The following is a 23,853-nucleotide window of genomic DNA, read 5'->3' as shown; positions in this document are numbered from 1 at the left end:
GACTGAACCCAGGCTTCTTTCTTGTGTTTTCTCTCAGAACATCCTCTGGTTGATACACCTGAGTCCTGAAAAACTAGCAGTGATTCCAGAACCCCAGAGGTGAAGCACATTCAGAATTCTGGTTCTTGGGAATCATGATAATAAGTAATCATACAACTAAGGTCCTATCTTACAATTCCTTTGAGAGAGAGTCAGTGTTTCTCAAAGTGTGGTTCGTGGACCACCTGCATCAGACATCATCTGTTGGGGTTTATTGAAACTGTAGATTCCTGATCCTATTCCAGAACAAACATCTAAGGGTGGACCCTGGGAATTGTTAGGTTTGCTGAAGTTTGAGAATCCTGGGAAAGCTACTACAGTACAATTCTATAGGACTGAAGCATTTGAAAAAGATTGACTAACATTTAAAAGAATCCCCCCTCAGAAAAACAGGACCCTCAAAAGTCACAAGGGGTGGGCAACAAACAGAGAAGCCTGAAGAGAACTGCAAGGGTCTGTTGAAGCAGAGCATGAGGACTGCATCCAGTGGGCGCCCACCGGGGCTAGGGGAGACTTCAGGAGACAGCAGACCAAAGTGGGGATCACACATCACAGCTGCCATCCCAGCAAGGGACAGTGTGCACACACACACTGGGTGGAAGTGGCTGCTGATTCCACATCAGGGTTGATTTTCCATTCCGTTCCATGCGTATTTTACTGAGCACTTAGAGTATATTTATCATTGAACTAACTACTATTGAGGTGCACAGAAAAGGACCAGGGCTTTGCCCTTGAAGAACTTGTGATTTAATTGGGGAGCTACTTGGAGAAGAGTCCAAGGAGGGCAAGCAGTCAAATGCTAGGATAGCATCAAATTCTGTGGCGTAAGCAGCGAAGGGAGAAAGTACGTATGATCGTCGTGTTTTCACGAGTAGTGATTACTGCTCTGATTGTCACTGTGGGCTCTGAGAGTTAGAAAAGGTGACACCTGTCTTTCATGTCAGGATCAGTGTCAGAAGCATCATCTTTTACACAGTTCCACTGCATTTTCTCCTGCAGACCTGTGGATATGGAGACTTCCAGGGACACTGGCAGTGATGGGGTGGGCTCGTGAAGCTTCCTTTGTCTAGTGCTTTCTTTGCATGGTTGAAGGGCAAGACAAGTCTTGTGCAACCTGCCATAATGAATTACAATTCCCCTTGGACTCCACTCAAATTAAATTCCTACTCCGTTAATTAATTTGTTGCATCCTTGTTCTACCTCTTGCCATTGTTTTTGTCCGTATGGTGCTGGGTTATAGCATCGAATGATCGGCGATAGGAGCACCTGGCACATGGTGAGAGCTCCATGAATACTTGTTATTACCACTATTGTTGTTCTTATCATTTCCTCCTCCCAATGTGCGAAGTTATATAAGAACACAAAGTCATGTTTCTTCTCCTGGAATCCTAGGGTTGACGAGACATTTCAAAGGTTATGTAGTTTAATTTAATTAATTTGATATTAGAATCCTCTCTACGATATTCCTGACAAATATCCAACCAGGTGGCTCCATCAGTCCTTCTGTTCTTTCCACCATATCTCTATCTACTGGGTTGGCTCAGAACACGGCTACAGAACATGAGCAAGGTCCCAGGGAGGGCTTTTTCCTCCAGAATCTTCCATACCACGGAGGGCCCAGCATCTTATTTTATTCTCAGTTGCAAAGCTGCCCGCGGCTGTCTCGTGGCTCCATCTCTTCCTTAGCAGAAGCTGGGATCTAGCACTCGAACCTGAACTTGATTTTGCCAGATTTGAAGCAAACTCCTATGTCCCTGTACATTTTTTTTCTTCAGTAGAACTAGGAACAGGCCTTCACTGCATTCCCCAAACATACCTTTTCTGCCTCATGCTTTCAGATATACCCCATCTGCACTTTGTGTTTGTGTGTGTGTGTGTGTGTGTGTGTGTTGAGGGGAATTTATAGAAGCAGAGACTGAGGTTCACAGGTTCAGAGCAGTTGTCTTGGGGTCAGAACATCTAGATTCAACTCTCAAGTCAAACTTGCTGCTGGCCTCGGGCTGCTCACTTAGTACGCCCGAAACTCAATATTCTCATCTCTAAAGTGGAGACAATGATAATTATTATGCAATTTCTGCAGCAATGAAACGAGATGGTGTGTGTTGAAGCGCTTAGTGCAGCACTTGCCTCTCATAAGGAGCTCATTTTAATCCCTCATGAACTAAGGCTTTCCTAGGCTTGGCTGATGTTGTGAAGCAGGAGAGAGTCAACAGTCAGAATCACTGGCAAGAGAAATGCCTCCAGCTGCTTCCACAAGGGTGTGGGGAGATGGATATTAACTCATAATTAGCCCCTAATATCTCATTGTCTCAAGCAATGCGAGAGGGGAGGACTCAGACCAGACTTTAGAGATGATGGTGTTCATTTCCTTTATCTCAGTCATGTGCACAATCTCACTTGGATGACAAAGACCTGCCTGTCAGCCTTATTGTCCTTCTACAGCATGGCGCTGCCTCTCCTTTAACCTGGCCGCTCTGAGGTATTTTTCTCGAGCTTATCTGCTGCCTTAAGTGTACAGTCTTGTTGGATGTGACAGATAAACACAATGATAAAACAAAGCACTTTGTTTCATATGTAGGCCTAGATCCTCTCCCAGCACAGAACGGGGGATTTCGTTGTGGGGAGAATGAGCCCGCAGGCTGTAGTTGCTGCCCCCTTCCCCCTCCTCACATCCCCAGTGCAAAGCTGCCAGCATCCATCACATCACATGGCTCCCTTTCTCAACTCCTCAGCCCCCAGGGCCAGGGTGAGGATTTGCATTAATGTCAGTGGAGGCCAGGTTCAATGTGAATTCTTGCATGTCATGCTACTAACGACCTGCAGCTTGACTCAGAGAGCTTCCCCAGTATAGTTCTTGTGTTCCTCTGTAAAGAGAATTCCACCTGTTTACCAGCTCCATTTTGAACGTACTGCAGACAGAGAATCCTTGTTTTTCTAAAGGGGGCAAAGTTTGAAATATTGACATTAGTCAAGAGGAGAGCAGATGATAGGTCAAGACACCCTTTTAGCACGTGGGTGCTTTGCATTGGACAGTGGGGAAAAGCAATGATAGAGTTCAGATGCATTATGAAAGGTAATACTTGGGAAGGTTTTGTGTCCAAGAGTGAGACCTCAGCAAAATTTCCTTTAAGACAAAAGAAAGAAATGAGCCCTTCCACTTATCTGACAGAATGGTGGGGCAGAATATGCTGTGCCTGGGGCAGCCTGGGCCAAGGGAAATGAATGAACTTGGGACCGAGACAGATGGTTTTAAATCTTGACTCTGCCACTTTGTGACCTTGGCTAAGTTACTTCATGCCTCTAAACCTCAGAAACATCACCTGTAAAATTGAGGGTTAGGGGCATCATGTAGGGATTTGAGACTAAATAAATATGTAACATCACTTTTCACAGTGCCTGGCTTATATCTGCCATTGCTCTCTCCCCTTCCCATCCCTTGACTTATCTTGTTTTGCCTTATCTTCGCTTGTCTTGCCTTTTCAAGTCATAGAAGTTTTCTTGGTGGCGAAGACAGTCTTACACACTTGCAGAAAAAGCAGCTACTTTCATCAAGCCATTTGAAAATTGCTGAGAGGCTTATCTACACAAAACTATACCTTCAGCACCCCCCCTCCCCCATCACTTTCCCAGCTTCATCACAATATCTAAATTCTTCTATGAGTCACTTTTGGGGGGGTGGTCAAGACACAGGAGGTTTCTGTTACATGAATATTACCTGATTTTAAACACTAAAGGAAGTCTGACAACTAAGCATGGGTTAACCAGTTTCAAGAGGAGGGAGAGAAATGGGTTATGTGAAAAATTTGTTTAATGGAGGAGAGAAGGTGAGGGAAGAAGCAGAGAGTTAGAGCTGCCTGGGAGAAGAGGCCTTGGAAGTACCAATAGAGTCTCATGAACCCCCATGGGCTGGGCAGTGGTGGTAGGTGGCATGAAGTAATAAGTAAGGTGGACCAAGGGTAGAGAACGAGTCAGTAGCATATTGACTTGGTGCCTACCGTATATGAGTTTGTGTCTTATCTTTTATGTGCTTTTATTCCTACATTTACATCTTGGCTACCAAAAATGTAAATAGAGATAAAGAGGCTGAAGCTTTTTTTTTTTAGCATCAAAGGTTAACTTTGGTAAATGATTACTTGGTATCACTTAATGGTACCATAGTGTCCAGTGCAGCCCATTTGAATGAACAGTATTTCCCCAGGAGAACTTTATTCACTCTGGCTTGATGGTGCTAGGAAATAATTTTAGCTTCTAGGCAATATATACTACCTTCCCTCCCCACTCCACCTCGTTTATTGCCGTAAATCCCAATACAAGGATTTAAGCACAGAACCCAGGGCTATTTTATCTTGCTCACCATTAGTATTTATACACACAAATACACACCTCTTATCAAACCGTACCAAAAGTAAAAGATGACAGTGAATAGCAACATATTAATGTATCTACATATAATGTTGGCATACTCTGAAAACACAGAGTTTGGGTTGTTAATTAAGTGTGATTGGTCTAAGAAACATTAATATGGTTCCATACAGCTTCTTGTTAATGTCTGAAAGTATTTCAGCATCTCATTTTCATTGGGAAAAGAGAGATGTAACAATTCAGGGTCTGATGGTCAAATGATTCTGCTGCTACCCAGATACTGTCATTAATGCACCATGATTATGCTGATGGATCTTACCAGTTTTGTCAGTTGCTTCTGTGTCATTATTCCTTCAGCTGGTTAGTTTCTGGCTTTCATATCAGCCTCCCCCACCCCCACCAACTCCCCCCCAAAGCCAGTTAACGGTGCTCACATTTCTGTTGCTAATCTTTGGTTTATTAGATCTTTTCCTATAATTACATTTCAGGGTTTCTGCTGAGCTGCAGGAATAGTTGGTGTGTGTCAGGTATTATTATAAGGCTTGAGGATGGTAATCCTGAGCTTTACAAGGTAAGACAAATGTGGTATCAGGGAAAAATAGAATGTTGATGGTGAGGCTTAGTAAGAAACAGTTGTTTTCCTTCCAGCCTTGGTTGTTAAATTAAATTATGACTTTGAGGACCAGGGGCTCTAAATTCTTCCTTCCTGCCCTGAAAGCGTATTCAGCTAGGATTTTATGCTGGGTCCTTTCCCTTACTCTGTCAATGGCTGGCACCCTGATGAAGATTGCTGTCAGCTTAAGATAAATCATACTTCAAACATATTTTTTTTTTCAGATTGGACAGCCAAAATTAGTGCAAGGAATGTCAGTCTGTTGCCAGATCTGTCAATATAAAGTTTAGATCACAGTTAACTGGTGCCAGTTTAGTTAACTACCCGACAAAAAGGGCTCATAATATGCCAGGAAGAATGATTTCATTCTTAAAATGATAAATGCTCAAAGCCAGCAGGGATGCTGAAGCCGACACTGGCCCTTTTAAAAAGGACTTGATAACATTATGGAAAAATGGAAGGAAGGAAATCTTGACCTGGAAATAGATGGAGGTTGAAAAATTCTACCTTTATTTTACACAACTCATCTACTAGTATAAAAAACCCTGGAGCAACCTACGTTTGAATCCATGCAGAGATTTGTCATGTGATAAAATAGTCTCTTGGTTAGTTCAAGCTGCTTCTAAAGGTTTTGTTGATATTCCAAGTTTCAAAAGGACAGAACGCAGGCTCAAGATGGTTTAGGAGTAGCTGTGTTTTGTTGTATTTGTTAGAGTAAGCTCCTCTGTGTTAAAAAATAGAGGCAAAAAAAAAAAAAAAACAACAGTGGTTCATACATAGTTTATCTCCCAGTCTTTCGTGAATGCAAGGCAGATATTTCTAGTCAGTCTGTGACTTTCCTCCATGTGACAATTCAGGGGTTCATGCTCTTTTCATCTTGCAGATGTACCATTTTCCAGTCTAGACTCTTGTGTTTCAAACTTGAATGCGTACATGTATCACCCAGGGAGCTTGTTAAATGCAGATTCTGTTTCAGGAGGCCTGGGATGGCACCTAAGATTTTGCATTCTAACAAGTGCTAAGTGATGCCAATGCTGCTGATTCATGGACCAGACTCTGAGAAGCAAGGATCTATAGGGCTTCATCATCAACTGCATCTAGCCAGTAAAAGAGAAAAGAGCATGAAGCACATGGGGGGTTTCTGTGGGGCAGGCTTGAAAGTGACATATATCACATCTGCTCACAGTTTTTGACCAGAACTCAGAAAATGGTTGCACCCAACTCTTGGGAGGCTGGGAAATGTAGGTTAGCTGTATGTTCAGAGGAAGATGAAACACATCTTTGTGAGCTTCTAGACATCTTTGCTACATTAGGTGATTTCAGATGCTAGGGCTCATTTATTTTTATAATCTTATTATAAACATCCTATACAACAATTCCTCCTAGATTTTCCCTTTCCCTATGCTTTTTTAACATTAAAAAAATGTCGACAGTTTGCTGTCCTTCTCTGGGAATGATAATACCTGGGCACTTGTAAATAACTCATCTTTGAAGAAGCCCAAAGTTTCTTTTGAGCCTGGTTTCATTAATCTTGTGGGTTTCACCAGTCCCACCTCCTGAATGCTTAGGTGTGCAGAACACATGTGGCCTCTGTGTGGCAGTCAGGGTAGCGGCTCTGCAGGGTGTTGTGTCGCCACCTTCAACCTCCCCCTGGAGTCCTCTGTGGTTTCTTCTGATGGCAATGCCCGTGGCTCTTGTGCTTCTCTGTTCTTATTGCAGGATTTGCATTATCCCTTAACCCAATAGAATTTTCTCCTATCTCTATGCTGTGTTTGTATTCATACGGTGCATTTGTCCTTAAAGGATTCAATATCCATTTAGACCACGTAATTCATTTTAAATAGCTTGGTGAAAAGTAGCTGAACTCAGGCTCCAAAGACAATTTCAAACAAATGCATATGTTATTGGAGCTGGTCTTCAAGCAGATACAGAGGGAAATGTCTGGGGGTCTGTGAATGAGGCACTTGTTTGATTTCATACTGTGGTCATCAGGGCATAATTCATAATTATGGTGCCTATAAGTAGGAAGACTTATTCCTACTATTTTTTGCCAAACTGGAGGGGAAAATAACCCAAAGCTTTTTATAGGGTTTGCAATCATATCTTTCCAACTTGATGTGGTCTGCCTGCTAAATAAGGTTATAGCAGTTGGTCGTTTTTCAAACCTAATATATGTGTTTAGGTTATAGAGGCTGCCTTGGTAAAATGAATTTTTCTGCTGTTATTCATGTTTTGTTGCCTATACACCTAGATGAAATCACTTGGTCAGCCACCAAGAAACCAATAACAAAGAAAGTTTAATTTTTCATTAATAAACTAGCAATTCCTTCTCTGTTCCCAAAGGACACATTCTATTTTTGTACAGCTGTGACCGTAGAATATGTGTTAAAAAGCTGGGGTAGAAATTTCATTTGATTGCTCATGAGAGGTACAAAGCCTTCTACCTCAAGGTTCCCAACCCCAACCTGCCCAATGTCTAAGCTTCTGCAATTCCGTATGTCAGTTTCTTTCTTTAATGGTGCCTTTTCTCACATATTTGGGAAAAGGAGAGTTAATTTCAGTTTACCTCTTGAGTCATCTGCTGTATCTGCTTCTTCAAGGCCAGTTTTACCTAGCTGGTCCCAGTTCCACTGTTGTCCTCCATTTGCATTGCTCTTGATCACTGTCTTGGACTCGGACTACAGTCCTCTCAGCAAGTCCCTCCCTCTGCATAAGCATCAGCAGAAGGGTGATCCAAGCCAGACCATAGTTCGTTTTTCCCGTCCTGTTCCTTAGTTTTTCACCCTCCCAAATGCATGCTGTATAGGTATATACAACCTGATTAACATATTGGGAAAACTAAAAGGAACTACATCATAGGAAGAGAAAATTTTAAATTATGTGCCTCAAATGAGAGTGTCTATCATCAAAGGGAAAACCATACAGGCATTTAAATGCTTTCTGCGTGTTGTCTCAAGCAAACGCCCCAGTTCCTATCTTGCTCCGTGATTGTATGTCCACCTTCTTATAAGGAAGAATGCCTCCTTCTTAAAAACTCTACAGGATGTATCTTTGCTTACTGTTAGGCTCAATGTTGCCCTAGATCCTTCTCTTTTCCTCATCTGGTAGCAGGACCCAGTAGTTCCCAGCAGTCCACCTCCCTAACCTTTGAGATTTCAAGTCTTCAGTAACATCCAGTTATTAGGATCTGAGCAGGCTTGGCAGGAAGGTCTAAGATGAGCCTTGGCAATATTGGTTCAGTAGAAACATCAAGTGGATTTAGAAGCTCCCAGTCTGGTTCCCTTCTAACATCTATGCAGGAGGGAAATGACAGTAAGAATTCTTCTTGGTCATCCAGTCAGCAACTATTGAATAGAATGAGTCTGCGTAAAATTACTGACTCCTCAAACAAATATTAATTCTCAAAAACAGTAGTGTTTGGGTCCGTGGTAAGCAGAAAAGTATTCCATGAAACAAAACCTAACCTGCACAGATTCCTGAATTATGCCTGTCAGATTCAGGAGTGATTTTTCCCTGACCCTGGATTTTTTCATCCTCCAGGTCGAGGTTAGGCCCTTAAATCTCCTCCTTAAGAAATGTACGAGAAACCGAGTCCATTACATTGAAGGCTACACAAATACCCAGACAAAGGTTTGAAATGACCACTTTTTGGTATATTAAGATTGATCACGTTCCTCGTGAGGACATCCCCACCTGACTCACCTTGCTTTAGGTTTAAGGGAAGCATCATTCAGGTTGGAGTGGGGCAGTAGGGAGGCAGTACTACCTCTTTCAGTGGCTTTGATTTACTCTTCTGGCATAGGGAAACAGCCATTGTTTGCTTGTGGAGTATTTGTAGACAGGTATTTGAAACATAAATATCAGCATAATTTTCAATCTGATGGCATGAATACATTTCTTAAAAAGTTCAAGGTGTTATTTAAAATCAGTATACTTAGGGAGACACTTCCTTCCTACCTTTCTGTTTGGTCTTCTCAATCAAGGCTAGAGGATATTAGCACCATCCAAGTTCCTAAACCAGGATATATATATATATATACACACACACACATACATGTATATATACATTCAATATATGTATATTCAGTATACTGGAGTGGGTCATTATCTGGTCTAATAGCAACTTAGTTGTACGAGTCATCAGTTTTGTGGGCCTACACTAAAAATAGTACAGTTCTATTAGTGTTGAGTTTCTTAAACATTATATGTGTCTTTGAAGTAAGAGACAGGAAGGAAAACTTGAACTTCAAGAATAAAGTCTGACTTTTAGAAGTAAACTCTGAAATTATCTAGAAACCACAGATGAAACTGAGGGCCAGAAAGATTAGATTAATCTCCAAAATATATAAACAGCTCATGCAGCTCAATATTAAAGAAACAAACAACCCAATCCAAAAATGGGCAGAAGACCTAAATAGACATTTCTCCGAAGAAGATATACGGATGGCCAAGAAGCACATGAAAAGCTGCTCAACATGACTAATTATTAGAGAAATGCAAATCAAAACTACAATGAGGTATCACCTCACACCAGTTAGAATGGGCATCCTCATAAAATCTACAAACAACAAATGCTGGAGAGGGTGTGGAGAAAAGGGAACCCTCTTGCACTGTTGGTGGGAATGCAGCCACTATGGAAAACAGTATGGAAGTTCCTTAAGGAACTAAAAATAGAATTACCATATGATCCAGCAATCCCACTACTGGGCATATACCCAGAGAAAACCATAATTCAAAAAGACACACGCACCCCCATGTTCATTGCAGCACTGTTTACAATAGCCAGGTCACGGAAGCAACCTAAATGCCCGTCGACAGAGGAATGGATAAAGAAGATGTGGTACATATATACAATGGACTATTACTCAGCCATAGAAAGGAACTAAATTGGGTCATTTGTAGAGACGTGGATGGATCTAGAGACTGTCATATAGAGTGAAGTAAGTCAGAAAGAGAAAAACAAATATTGCATATTAACGCATATATGTGGAACCTAGAAAATGGTACAGATGAACCGGTTTTCAGGGCAGAAATTGAGACACAGATGTAGAGAACAAACGTATGGACACCAAGGGGGGAAAGAGGCTGGGGGGAGGGGGTGGTGGTGTGATGAATTGGGTGATTGGGATTGACATGTATACACTGACGTGTATAAAATGGATGACTAATAAGAACCTGCTGTATAAAAAATAAATAAAATTCAAAAAATATATAGACGTAAACTATGAAATTATCTAGAAACCACAAATGAAGCTGAGGGCCAGAAAGATTAGATTAAGGGACTTTACTGCACATGATTGAAAAACAGTTATGGTGGGAAAAGAACAGCAAGTGAGCAACAATCTTTTTGCATTGCTAGATCCTGAATCAGTCAGTTTAGGAGAGATTAAGGGAAACAAACAAACAAACAAAACAGTGGTAGCAGAAATTCACTAGCTGAAATCTTATCCAGATTTGAATGCTGCTAAGTGATGTGGACAAAACAGAACCATGTCCCAAACCATCTGAATAACAGAGGTGCCTCAGGAGCCATCTTAGGGGATGAGGAGATAGAGTGTTTTGCACTGGGGCCCACTTTAATTAACACATCTGGACTTTTAATTGCTTTAATTATTGGGGTTCTAAGACTTCACTTACACAGGCTTTTACTGTTTTAAAAAATGCTCAAAAATTTTAATATATTTCCATTTATGGACTGCAGACAATTTATTTTGACTTGCAAACTATGAATATCTTTTTTATGCTCATTAATATGATTCCTGTTCTTGTAGTTATTCTTGTTTTGTTCAACAATACCCTAAATAATTAGGCTTGTTGACTTCAGAAGATGATACAGTATATTTTTCTATAAATATAAGTTATATTGCCGGGCATTTAGGCAAAATTCAAAACTCCTAATTAAATCCCTCTTGATTCTAACAGAAATCTATTGAAATGTTTAAGACTGAATGGTTTACTTCTCAATAAATACATGTATAATTTAGTCTTTTCAGATTTTCTTTAGGTTCTAGACAACAGGTTTTTTTTTTCTGTCTTTTAAAATAAGCTCTTATTAATAAAGGATGGGGGATACTTTGTGGACATGAGGCAAAATCTAGACATTGTGAATTGATTATGAATGCAAAATCTATAATGTTTGAAAAATGGTCATTGAACCCAATATTCTTGGAATTCCCTATAGTTGACAAAAGATCTGTTTGGATCCTTCAATATGGTTCCCTGTGGCTCAGCAATTATGAGTGATTTTTCTGTCATCATCCGCAGAAGATAGAGCCCTTTAAGAGGGCTGGAAACCAGAGGCAGGAGAGAGTGTGGGAATTCAAGTTCATGAAACCTGAGATTTCAGTTTAATTTTTAGGTCTCAAGTTCTCATAATCATGCTTCTGGACTAGAAAAGACTACAAAGAAGAGTAAGGGAAGAAAAGGAGAAGAAGACATTACTCAGTTTTCATTGTGTCTATGAAGGCAGAACATCTGCTTTTTATCTGTAAATCACTTACTAATAAAGGAAGAGTCTCTAGATTTTAAAATGCCATGAGATCTAAAATTAGAACTTTCTAAACAGCGGTTATCAGTGCCTTTTCAGCCTCAAAGGGAAAAATATATTTATCAAATTCCAAAATATCTGATTGAGACTTGTATCTATTCCTAAGGATATTTGCATAGCCTTCTTAAATTACCAATTTTACCCAATAACTCAACACTGGGCCTGAAAGAGGAAAATCCTAACGATTGATTATCAACACCTAGTAACTAGACTTTTGATTGATTTTTTAAATTAAGCAAAATAATGTTTAATTAATACTACTTATGGTATTACTTATGGAAATACTTTTGGAATACCCATGGAATTTGGGGTTTAAATCTATTAACTTAACAAAATGTGTCACAGTTTTACTTGGTGTATGTTCATGAATCACACATTTTATTAAAATATTTCAATGTGTTCTCCTTTCTAAGGCAACTTTTTTGGGTGGTGGTGGTGAAGGATCAGGAGATTGCTTAATGCAAAATTTACCATGGAAATCTTGAGGGACTTCACATGACTGAAGACAGGATCTTCATTCTGACAGTTTAATGCATTTTACATTATGATGGCATTGCATGCTTCACAGTTCCTGAAAAAGAGCTTACATTAGGTCTCTAAGTAGCTTCTTTTTATCCCTGATTTCCTGATTTTTTTTTTTTTTTTATTCTCACATCAGGTCCCAGGAGGGGACCCATTTGTGGAGGGGAGTTAATTTTGCCACTTGGGAGGGACGCTTTGGTTATCTGCCTTGAGATGATTCTCTGAACCATCTTAGTTACTTAAGGAAGAGTCCTGTACTGAAAGTGTTTTGTCTAGCTGTGGAATGGCCTCAAAGATCAGCCCCTTGACTACATCCTGGTTCACGGCTCCTTGTAGAAATTCTGTGTGTTAGTTATTCTGCAATTTTCCTGATGTTGGGAGTAAGGAAATGGATATTGACACCAGATTTCAATCTGCCCATCTCTCCCTTCTATTTACTTCCCTGGCATGTGAGAGAACACATGTATGTATGGTATGCACCTCATTTAACCAGGGGTACCCAAAACAATCTAAATTCTGCCCTAGAATCCTCCATTTATTTGTTGTAAAATTTTGGATAAATAATTTGATACTTGAGTTTCAGTGTCCTTATCCTATAATAGGGAAATCACAGTATCACTTATTAAATTCTTGCTCTCTATATTAATTTATTTCAGTTCTTCAGTTTAGTAATATTTACCTGAGAAATATTTCTAGTTCCATATTACTAATGAGAAAGTAAGGCTCAGAGAAGGTAGCCTACTGTCTCATAGCTGGTAAAGGACTTAGGTTACTTTTGAGCCCAGTTAATGTCTGACTTCAAAACTAATGCTCTTTCCACTATGCCATGCAGCCGCTAGAAAATACAACTGCTGTGCTGCATATTATTATGTAAAGTGTATGGAGTATTCTAAACTGCAGAGGGCTATAAAAAGAGAAAATATTTTATTATTTATTAATGTAATCAGAGTGTTGTTATTAACAGTAATACTCTGACAGGACTAAACATCCAACATGTTTTGGTTTTAGCTTCCAGCCTCCTTGAGCAGCACGGATAGCCTTGTCTAAGAGGCACTCTGTGTAATGTTACTAAATTTATTCAGAATTTTGGCAAATGTAACAGGGTTGAGAACAGCAGGCATTGATGTATATGACTTCGGCTGATACCCTCTTCTGGGATGGGTCATGATAAACAGTGTTTTTAATCCAAGTCAGATTATCTGTTTGATAACTAGTGAGGAGAGATGGACATTGTCTGAGGCAGTCTTTTAACATTCCGGGGAAATTATTTTAAACTGATGGATAAATATTCCCAGGAAGTGAGGGAATTCTAATTATGTTGTGAAAAGAAAAGTAGTGCAGTAACTACTTTTATGCACTGCCAAAGTCCTAAGTCAGTTTAGGAGAGCTGAAGGCCAAAGTGATGGTATTTTAAAGGTTATAATAGAGTAGAATAGAATTAGAATATTTGGCTGTGGACCATTTTAGCTGCTGCTCCCTCCTAATCCTGCATATTTCCATTTTATCCCCAAGTGCTAAATAACACGTGGAACAGGAATTAAGTTTATTATGATAACTTCTGATTTTTTTGACCTGGGATAGCAGAGTCCATTGTAATTTGCATGGATTGCCTCTGCAGCTGTCTGTGTCAGAGCCCTGAAGAATTTGCACTAGTGTGATAAGAGGAGGTTGGAACACAGTGACCCAGCAGCTGCTCCCTCCCTTAGGGATTTAGGTTGCTAGGCTCAAACCAGACTTCGTATTTGGGAAGGAGGAGTAGATGGATAGGGTTCAAAAAGACAGAACATTACTGCCAAGCTCAAGTTCCCCCTCCCTTAGGACACATCTGCCCCCGTCAGTGACAGTCTCTTCTTCTGACCTCCAAAGGTACAAATTGTACATAACACAGGAGAGTATGCTGTCATTATCTTGTGTTTCTTATCTTTGTCTTCCCAATGAGATTTCACGTGCCATGGGGACCGTTTCTCTCTTCTGTGCTTCTCACAGTGCTTAGTGCTGAGAGTACATAAGGCATGTTTTAAAATCTTGATTGTTTAATTAGTTACATAACACTTTTTTTCTTTCAAAAATCATGTTTGATCACATTTGGAGATATATTTTCAATTCTGTAAGTGATTCCAGTGATATACCCTTTGGGAAAAGAAATTTCTTTGTAAAAACCTTCACAGATGTAATTTTTAACTTTAAAGTTCCCATCTTAAATCAAACTAGGCCAAACAATGACGGCTATCAGATAAGAATGCAGTTGATATTATTTGTGAATGAGGGAGTCTGAAAAAATTGAGTGCTCTTGAAAATAGATGATTGTTAAATATTTTTAAAAGAAAGCTTATAAGATGACAAAACTAACCTTTGCTTGAGGTAAGGAAAAAAGTCCGAGCAATAGAGAAGTATTTATTACAAAGGGAACATTCCCCCTCCACATTCTTCCCCCATGGGATAGATGAAGTTTTAGCACCATGACCTTTACTCTCTGATGTCACACCAGTGAATATGTTACCTTATTTGCAAAGAGCCTTTGCAAATGTAATTGAGGTCACTACTCAGCTGACTTTAAGATAGGGAGAGTACCCTGGATTATCCAGGTGGGCCCAATGTAATCACATGAATCCTTAAAAGCAGAGCTTTCTTCCATCTGTGGGCAGAAGGGAAGTCAACCGATTGGATGATGGGGAAGGTTATTGTTTAAGGAGGACCAGAGAGAGAGATCTCTAGGAGCTAATACCAGTTCCTTGCTATCAGCCAGCAAAGAAATGGGTGCCTCAGTCCTACAACTGTAAGCGATTGAGTCCAGCCAGCAACTTGAATGAGCTTGGAAGTGTATTCATCCCAGAGTCTCCAGAAAATAACTCAGGCCTGCCAACACCTTGATATCGGTCTTGTGCTAATTCTAACCAGGGGAACCAGCTGAGTCAGACAGTAACTGGACTTTGACCTACAGAACTGTGAGGTAATAAAATGGGTGTTGTGTTAAGCTGCTAAATTTGTGGTGATTTGTTATGACAACGATGGAAAAGGAATACATCCCACATCTGTTCCCAGGGAGTTCATAGTTTGATGTGATCCTTAGACCATTGAATGGACTGAAACATTTCTGACTGAAAGTCTTAGTAGCACAATTTACTTTTATTATTGCTATGAAAAAGCCTTGCCAAGCAAAGCTAGACTTCTGCCATGATAATGCTGAATATTTACACTTTCCAATTCTGAATGCATGAATTCACATTCTCAACTAATCCCATCAATGAGAATTTCTACTATGTAAATTTTTAAAAATCAGATGGGAACCTGCCTCGTTTATAATTGTTTGCCTTGGATGTCTACTGTATAATTTATTCCTTCTTTTATAAATGAACATGTGGAGCCATTTTACTTCTAGTCTGGATGTTTTCTGGCTTCTTTGGTGACAGAAACTCTGACTTAAGGCAATGAGCTTTTGATCAGGGACAGAAGGACCAATGTGGGACTTTTTCTGTTAAGGGCTCTGGTGTCAAGGTAATGTTCCATGCAGTTCACTCCATCTTTCTGCTCAAGTTCAGGCTTTATTGAGGAATACCTAAGTAGCTGACTAAAAATATAGTTTTTTTCATAGTGGGTAGGGGGAGAGAATAAAAATAAAGATGAGTTTAATGCAGTAGCCCTTAAACTTTACTTTTGGCCTTCCCTTGAATTAGAGTGTTCAGAGCCAGCTTCTGGGTTAAATCTAGGCTGTATTTCCGTAGTCATTAAACTAAAGTGGCTGTTGACCTGTTTGTTCATCCACCTGTGTGTTGCTACGGGGTTTATCGCTACAGGTTAGCACCCAGTGATTGATGGGCTGGACTTTGGACTTCATTTGACCTAATCACAAGAGTAGTGGTGATGGAAATTTACCTAGTAAAAAGACACTGTCTTGGACTGAGACTCAGCAAATGTATCAAAATGTTCTTCCATCTTATGGCATTTTAAACTTTCTGTTTTATTACTATAAATACATCAGGTCATAATTGGTAGCCTAGGGTAGAAATGCTGACTCCAAGTGGAATACAGACATATCTGGGCCTGCCTGGTGAATGGTGAGACAGGTCTATTTGCATGAGGGTTGAGGAGTCTTCTGGAAGAGAAGGAGTCAAGAGTGATGGCTTTGACCCAGTAAGAAAGATTCTGAGTAGAGAGGATACCCCTTGATTTTGAAACAAATGCTGCCTGGTTGGCACCGAGGGCTCCATTTCCTCATTGGCAGTGCCTGGTGGAGCAATGCAGCCGCAACCCTAGGCAGGAGCATGGCTCCACGTGGCAGTGTGGCATTCTCTCTAGGAACTCCCAGAAATGCTGAGGAAGAAAGGAGACTTTAAGAGTTTGAAATGTTTAGTCAGTGAGTGGGACAAGAGCTGGTGAAGTCTGAAATATCCATGTGACCTTGACCTGCAGGTTCGTGAGACTAGGGAGACTCCAGACTCCCAACCTCCAGGATGGCCTCCAGTGGTCCCTGCCTCCTGGTGTTTATGCCTGTATGTAGTCTCCTCCCACATTAGATACAGCTGACCTGTGAAACCAACAGGACATTTTGGAAATGATGGTGTGTGACTGCCCAAGGGAGGCCATAAAGGACATTGCAGCCTCCACCTTTCCTTTTCTCAGATCACTTGCTCTGGGGAGAGGAGCCTCTGTATTGTAAGGATGCTCAAGCAGCTCTACGAGAGTCCCCTCTGTCAAGGAAATGAGGCTTCCTGCTATCAGCCATGTGAGTGAGCCATCATGGAAGCAAATCTTGCCCCCTAGTCAAGCTTTCAGATGACTGTAGCCCCAGCTGACATCCTGACTTCAGCCTCATGAGAGACCCTGGGTCAGAACGACCCAGCTAAGCCACTCCCAAATTCTTTTTTTTTTTTTTAACTACTAAGTTTCAGGTGCTCAGATTGAGCAAGACAAAACTCCCCACCCATCCTCCAACCCCTTTAAGGAGGAATTTATTTCCTGCAAGCCACTCTCCAAATTCTTGATCCACAGAAACTGTGAGATAATAAAGGTTTGTTATTTTAAGCTACTAAGTTTGGAAGTAATTTGTTATGTAGCAATAGTTCCCCCCCTATATATGCATTCTTATAGATGTGTAAATCCTATTCTCCAGTACATTCTCAAGTATTAATTTTTTGAGGGAAGAATCTATACCTGATCCATCTGGGTTTTTTTTCCTCCACAGTTCTAGGCAACGTAGTGCCTAACATATTCTTCTCAGTATGCAAAGTTTTAAAAGAAAAAGAACCAGTTGCCTTGGACAGATATCAAATTTCCCGATTCCTTTAAAATAGTATCTAAACTAAATTAAAATGTTTCATCCTGGTAATTATTGCTGTCAGGAAAATTTTGTCTGTGATATATAAGCATCTATAGGAGTAGAGCAGAGCTGGGTCAGATAGGCGAGGTGAAGAGGAAAAACAGGACAGTGACTTCCCTCCATTGATATCTCTCACTTATTTCTACTGCTCTTGTAGCTTTAGTTACCACCCCCTAGTCATGCATTCAAGGTGACTGTGGTTGTGTGGTTGTGGGGAATACACAGCAAACTAAGATAGATAACTGGCTGGCTGGCTGGCTAGATAGGTAGGTAGATACAAAGATATCCAGATAGGGAAAAATCTTTTGTTCATTGCTGTATCTAAGTTTTCTTTATCAGTACCACACTGGTGAGGAGACGTTTTGAGCTTTCCCTTTAAAAATCTTGTTAATATTTATCTCTCTCTCTCTCAGTTGATATATTCATCTGCCCGTCACATACTCATAACCTTACAGCAACTTTCTGAAACTGACATTTAATATAATGTTCTTAACAATTCTTGGTGAATGATGAAAGATAGAATGAAAATCATTTGTTAAGTAGTCACTTTTGCTTCTCAAAACAATCTGCATTATTATTATTTTATTAACAAGGAACCTGACATCTGGAGTGGTTCTGAGCTTTTTCCAAATGCACGCAGTGAGTTAAAGGATGAGGTGTATTTAGAACCCAGGCCTCCTAAGCCAGATATCCTACAGAGAGGATGTTCTGAAGCTTCTTTTCCTCTTACTTTTCTAATATGCAACGACAGTTTTGTGTGAGCAGGAAGAAAAAGTCAGTGCTAGGCTTCCTACACATATCTTTTTCCTAGTACGTCAGTTATGTACTAGAGTACATAGTATAGTAACATCGATTAGGTTTATTTTAAAGAAGAAAAGTGCTGTGCTAGGCTTATTAAATAGTGGAGATCTTTTAGAAATGTTTTTATATTGGATGAATGAGATAAAAGAAGTGAGTGCTTCTAATTTTCCCTCAAAATATGGTCTGATATATGGTAACTGTCACTAATGGACCCCGGTTCATCATCATCATCATCACCATTATCATCATCATTAACATAATGATAGAATAATAACAATAATGATAATAGATATAACAGAAAGAATCCCAGTCTGGGCCTAATCAGTGTTTACCCTTGTATTCAGATGTGTCGGGAATGTCTGGTGGAGGGGGTGTCTGTTTACATGAGAGATCATGAGTCTCCAGGGAAGAATACACCCTGGAGGAAGACAAATGGGGTGAACAAAACTGGTTCATAGATGACGGTCCAGGAGTGAAAAGGAAGGTAACCTTGGATGCCACCTGGTACATTATTCTCAGGCTGAGGTAGCTGCAATGTGGGAAGTAACTAATCCCAAGAGGCCTGTGTGCCTTCACTCTGAGGGCCAGTGGATGTTCCAGGGAGTAGTGGCTCTGGTGCTGGCAGCTCCTGCAGGAACAGGAAACAGCATTCTCTTCAGAGTGCTGGGAGAGCAGGCACTGGTGGCCGCTGCACAGGCTTGGTGGGGATTAGCTGTGGCACAGGCACCTTTAGCTGGTGTCCGCAGCAGCAATGGTGCCATCAGTGGACATCAGCAGGGTAGCTGATACCAAGGTAATGATATCAAGCAAGCGGATGCTGTGGAGAAGTAAGACCCCCCCACACCCCCGCATCTGGGGACTCCCAGACTATTTGTAAGGAATTTGAGGAGAAGTAGCAACTCTAAAATTGGAGAAGAGTTGTAAAATTAGAGAAATTGTGGTTTTCTGATTATTAGTGTGACAATATTGTTAAGTCAGTGTGGACCTATCATAGGAAGTCATTATTAGAGAAATCATCATCACAGTTCAGTCTCTCCCTGTGTAGTCTCCATCCAGGAATGTCAAGTTTGCTCCTGAAAGCATCTCAAAAGATCTCAATAATTAAAATAATCACAGTACAAGGTATGCAAGTAGAAACAACAATCTGATACCGTATTTCCTGTCAACTCAATAAGTATGTTTTAAACCTGGTAATATTACAAGTTGTAATTGTGTAGGATGACCTATTTTTTGCACCTTGGCTTGGTGATGTCTCTCTGACTCTCTTTGAAGCTCTTGCTTTCCAGGTGAGGACTGAATGGATCTTCTGATATAATAACAACAACAACAACAACAATAATAAAATACCAACCTTGAGGTCTAAATCACACCCCTCCCTGGATCAGTGACAGTAAATACACTGTAAGATTCCAGGTAAAAGCAACCACATTCAGCTTCTGTTTAGCCACAGAGCGAGGATATAGACTTGTGTGGTAGAGCAGGAGGCACCTTCCTGTTCCAGGTGATGTTCCTCCGGTGACCTCCAGCTGAATCTGTCAGGAAGCCTCCCCAAATCCAGTTTGCTGATCTCTAGGGTCACAAGTAGGCTTGGATTAACAAGATGTGTCTATGGACTGCCCACTCCAGTGGTGGTGACAGCATGGCCCTGCGTGTGGTGACATGAGGTTTCCGGGACTTCCCGAGGAGTGGTGGCCACTGCAGTGGAATAAGTAAGAATGTGGGCTTCGCAACCAAACTATTCTGGCTCAAAATTGCAACCCTGCCACATAGGAGCTACCTGACCTTGGGCAAGTGGGCAAATTGCTTACCTACTCTTTGCTTCAGTTTTCTCATTTTTAAAATCAAATATCTATATTGTCAACCTCACAAGATTGTTATAGAGATTGAGGAAATTCATAAGATAAAGCCCTTAGAATGTCGCTTGTTTCATTGTAAGCATCTAATAAATGTTAGTTTTATTACTATTTTAATCATTATTCATCGGCCAGTTTAACCTGAGCTGATATTGATGAAAACTGTATCTCAGAAAGGTAAAGGTCATTGTAGCTCTTAGAACTTCAACAGCAGGAATTTGTGAATATTCTCACTGGGGCCTTCAATTAACGGGTTAAGCCTAACAATTTCCAGTTTCTATGTCTCCTCTTTTCTTGTGAAATTTCACAAAGAGAAATAGTAAAATGGCCCAACTTGGATCAAATGTCCACCCTTAGCTTAAATAGCTTTGGGCAGGATCATTGAACAGAGACATGAAAACTGGGCCCATCCCTGGGGGGCCAGTCTCAGGAGTCATGGTAAGCTGGTGGCTACCCCATCCATGTCTGTTAAATTAGGCCCAGCAACAATCACAGAGAATCTGTTTCTGTGAGTGTCTGTGCTGTGTGTGCACACGTGTGTGAATTGTTAAACGATATAGACAAGCATCTGTAATTGACATAATGTGTCATTTAACAAAACTGCTGGTTGGACCAAAACTAGCACAGGCTTATCAAAGAGCAATTTCTTTCTTTCTTTTTTCTTTTTTTTAAAGTGATTCAATTTATTTACCTGCTTGTCAAAGAACAATTTCTTAATTCCTAACAATAACCTTATAATTTTTCTGGATTTTGACCCAATCATTTTAATTGTAGGAATTTATTCTTAAGAAAATAGAGGTTATTGTAAAAGATTATTGTAAAGACACTGTTATGAAGATATTCGTCAGAACATATTTATAATATATACATGGAAAGAGCATAACTATTCAACTAGTATATGGTAATGGTTGAATAGATGTTGGTACATCTACAGATGTTTATTCTCAACAGTCAATGAAAATGTTGTAGAAGAACATTTAATAATAAAAATTTTGTTCACAATATATTATTAAGTAAAAGAGCATGTTACAAAGTGGTATGTGGTATTATTCCATTTTTGTAAGAAAGAATAAAATACATGCCCATAGAAATAAAATTTTAAGACACATAACAAAGTGTTAATAGTGACCATCTTGGAGTAGTGAGAGTACAAGTAATTTTTATGTTTTTTTTTCTTATCAGAAGTTTCTATTTTTTCTCAATAACTATGTTTTTCCTTTTGTAATAAGAAAAAAAATGCACAGAGTAATTTAATGTGAATCTGTGAGCCACCAGATTTGGCTAAAAGCTGTCTAGCAACCTACACCAAGACAGGAACATTACCAGGTCCCTGTTTCATAAAAGAAAAACAAATCCAATTGCCTGGGGGAAAACAGTTCCTTCCAGCACTAAGACCTATGAAAAATTTATCCTATGGGTCCTCTTAAAGAGGTTATGGGTGGTGGTATAAGAGATAATGTATTTATTTCACATCATCCTGAGAGCAAATATAGTGCTGAGTTTTACAGGCTTCTTTTTCATATTGTTCCTCAATATATGCTGATGAGAGATAGTTAATGCACATCCAGAAAAAACAAATTTAACTAGGAACCAATATGACGTTATCCTATTTTGTAATTTGTTTATCGGACTTAATCTGGTAAAGATTTTTGAATAGGTAAAGGAATAGACGGATTGCATATTCTTCAATCTTCTACTGAGGAACAAAGAATTCAAGGTTATTAGCCTTGGCAAGTAGCAGGGGTTTGCAGTCTCATCTGTTACCTTGTATAGCTTATCAACTCTGTCTGTTAGCTGAGCAAAATCTCTGACACGAGGGAAAACCGTCACCTCTTTATGAAAGTTAGGAGCCAGACAAGGAGACATGCCTAACTGGAGGCTCTGGGCAAAATATGGTCAAGATAATCCACAGACTGTAAATTTTGAACCACTTTAGCTCATAGACAAACAGGAAGACAAACTGGGCTCAAATATTTTCTCATAGGGCGGTGACACAATACATATGGCCCAGATGGTTTTGTAAGCAGGGACAACCAAATACTCACCTCATCTATTAAGACTAAACAGAACCAAATAATAACAGCTACGTTAAGAATCCATAGAACATTGACGTGAGCAATATAGTTTCTTGATGTTTAGTTCAAGACAAAATGATTGTAAATCTGGTTTAAAAGAAATGTCTGCTTAGGTAACTGAGTTGAATTACTTAATTTTCGGTGAATTAGATAAGAGAGGACATTTACCCAGAAGAATTACCTTTTTCAGAATGGTTTATTTATGGTTTTTTTTTTTTTTTTTGCGGTACACGGGCCTCTCACTATTGTGGCCTCTCCCGTTGCGGAGCACAGGCTCCAGACGCGCAGGCTCAGCGGCCATGGCTCACGGGCCTAGCTGCTCCACGGCATGTGGGATCTTCCCAGACCGGGGCACGAACCCGTGTACCCTGCATCGGCAGGCGGACTCTCAACCACTGCGCCACCAGGGAAGCCCCTATGGTTCTTCTTTTTGATATTAATTAGTTAGTTGCTATGGCAGCCGTTAAAACGATCCCCAGTTCTTTACCATAACACTGTGTTATCCACAGTGAAGAGGACGCATCCTCCCTGAGACCTGCTGGTAATCATGCAGGGAGTATTTGCTATAACCATTGGGGGAATATCATGTGGTATATTTCCCGTATCTCCTCTTCTGCCATTCAAAAACATATTTATATTATACTGGGAGTTCTGTGCCATTTTCTGACCAAAGAGATAAACTCCCAAAGTAGTAGGCTCTACACTGTTTCTCATCTCGCAGTCAGCTTTATACAAAGAAGTAAAGTGCCTGCTGATTTTGCCCATGGTCAAAGGAATGTAAGGAGGAGAATATGGCACCTTCCTTTGGTAGTGGGTTTTCTTGCATGTATTCTCTATATGTCTGTCCTCACTGCTTATCAGTTAAGTGCCATGATTATGCCTGTTGCAAGAATAGAAATGCTTGCACTGTTGATTGCTTGAGCGTGTGAACCATGAACTACTGCAACGCTTGGAAACTCAGCGAATTTCTTCATGATAATTATGGTTACAATGCTTAAGTGTTATCAGGTGTATTAAAAATCCAGATGTTGAAATGGATGGCTAGTGGGAATCTGCTGCATAGCACAGGGAGATCAGCTTGGTGCTTTGTGACCACCTAGAGGGGTGGGATAGGGAGGGTGGGAGGGAGGCTCAAGAGGGAGGGGATATGGGGATATATGTATAACTGTATACATAGGTATATGTATATAGGTATACATATGTATTCACAAAGTGAATACATCTGGATTCACTTTGTTGTACAGCAGAAACTAACACACCATTGTAAAGCAATTATACTCCAATAAAGATATAAAAAATATCCAGATGTTGGACAAGGCAGTCTGGCACAGGGCAGTCAGCGACCCCTTGATCATATGGCGAGTTGCATATTTTCTGTCAGTTTCACTTAAAAGTTTATTCATGGAAAGGGTGAGAGCTGGTGGGTATGCATTTGAATTGGAATTTGGCAAATTATACTTGTTTAAATTATATGGGTATAAGCCTCCTATTACACACTTCTTGCGACTGGCCTGGATTACTGCAGCAGGCTACTAATTGATCTCTCTGTTCTCTGCCCTGCTCTCTTGTAACCTAGTCTCTGCACTAAAGACAGAAGGATCATTTGAAAATGCAAATTATGATTATCTTTCAGTGGCTTGCGATCGTCCTCAGGCTAATATCTGGACTCCCTCATGTGTAAAAGGCCTGTTGTGACCTGGCTTCTGCGTATATCTCAGCCTCAT

The sequence above is a fragment of the Phocoena phocoena genome, chromosome 7 (genome assembly GCF_963924675.1).
Source record: "Phocoena phocoena chromosome 7, mPhoPho1.1, whole genome shotgun sequence".
Taxonomy (NCBI): Eukaryota; Metazoa; Chordata; class Mammalia; order Artiodactyla; family Phocoenidae; genus Phocoena; species Phocoena phocoena.
This window is presented reverse-complemented; position numbering follows the sequence as displayed.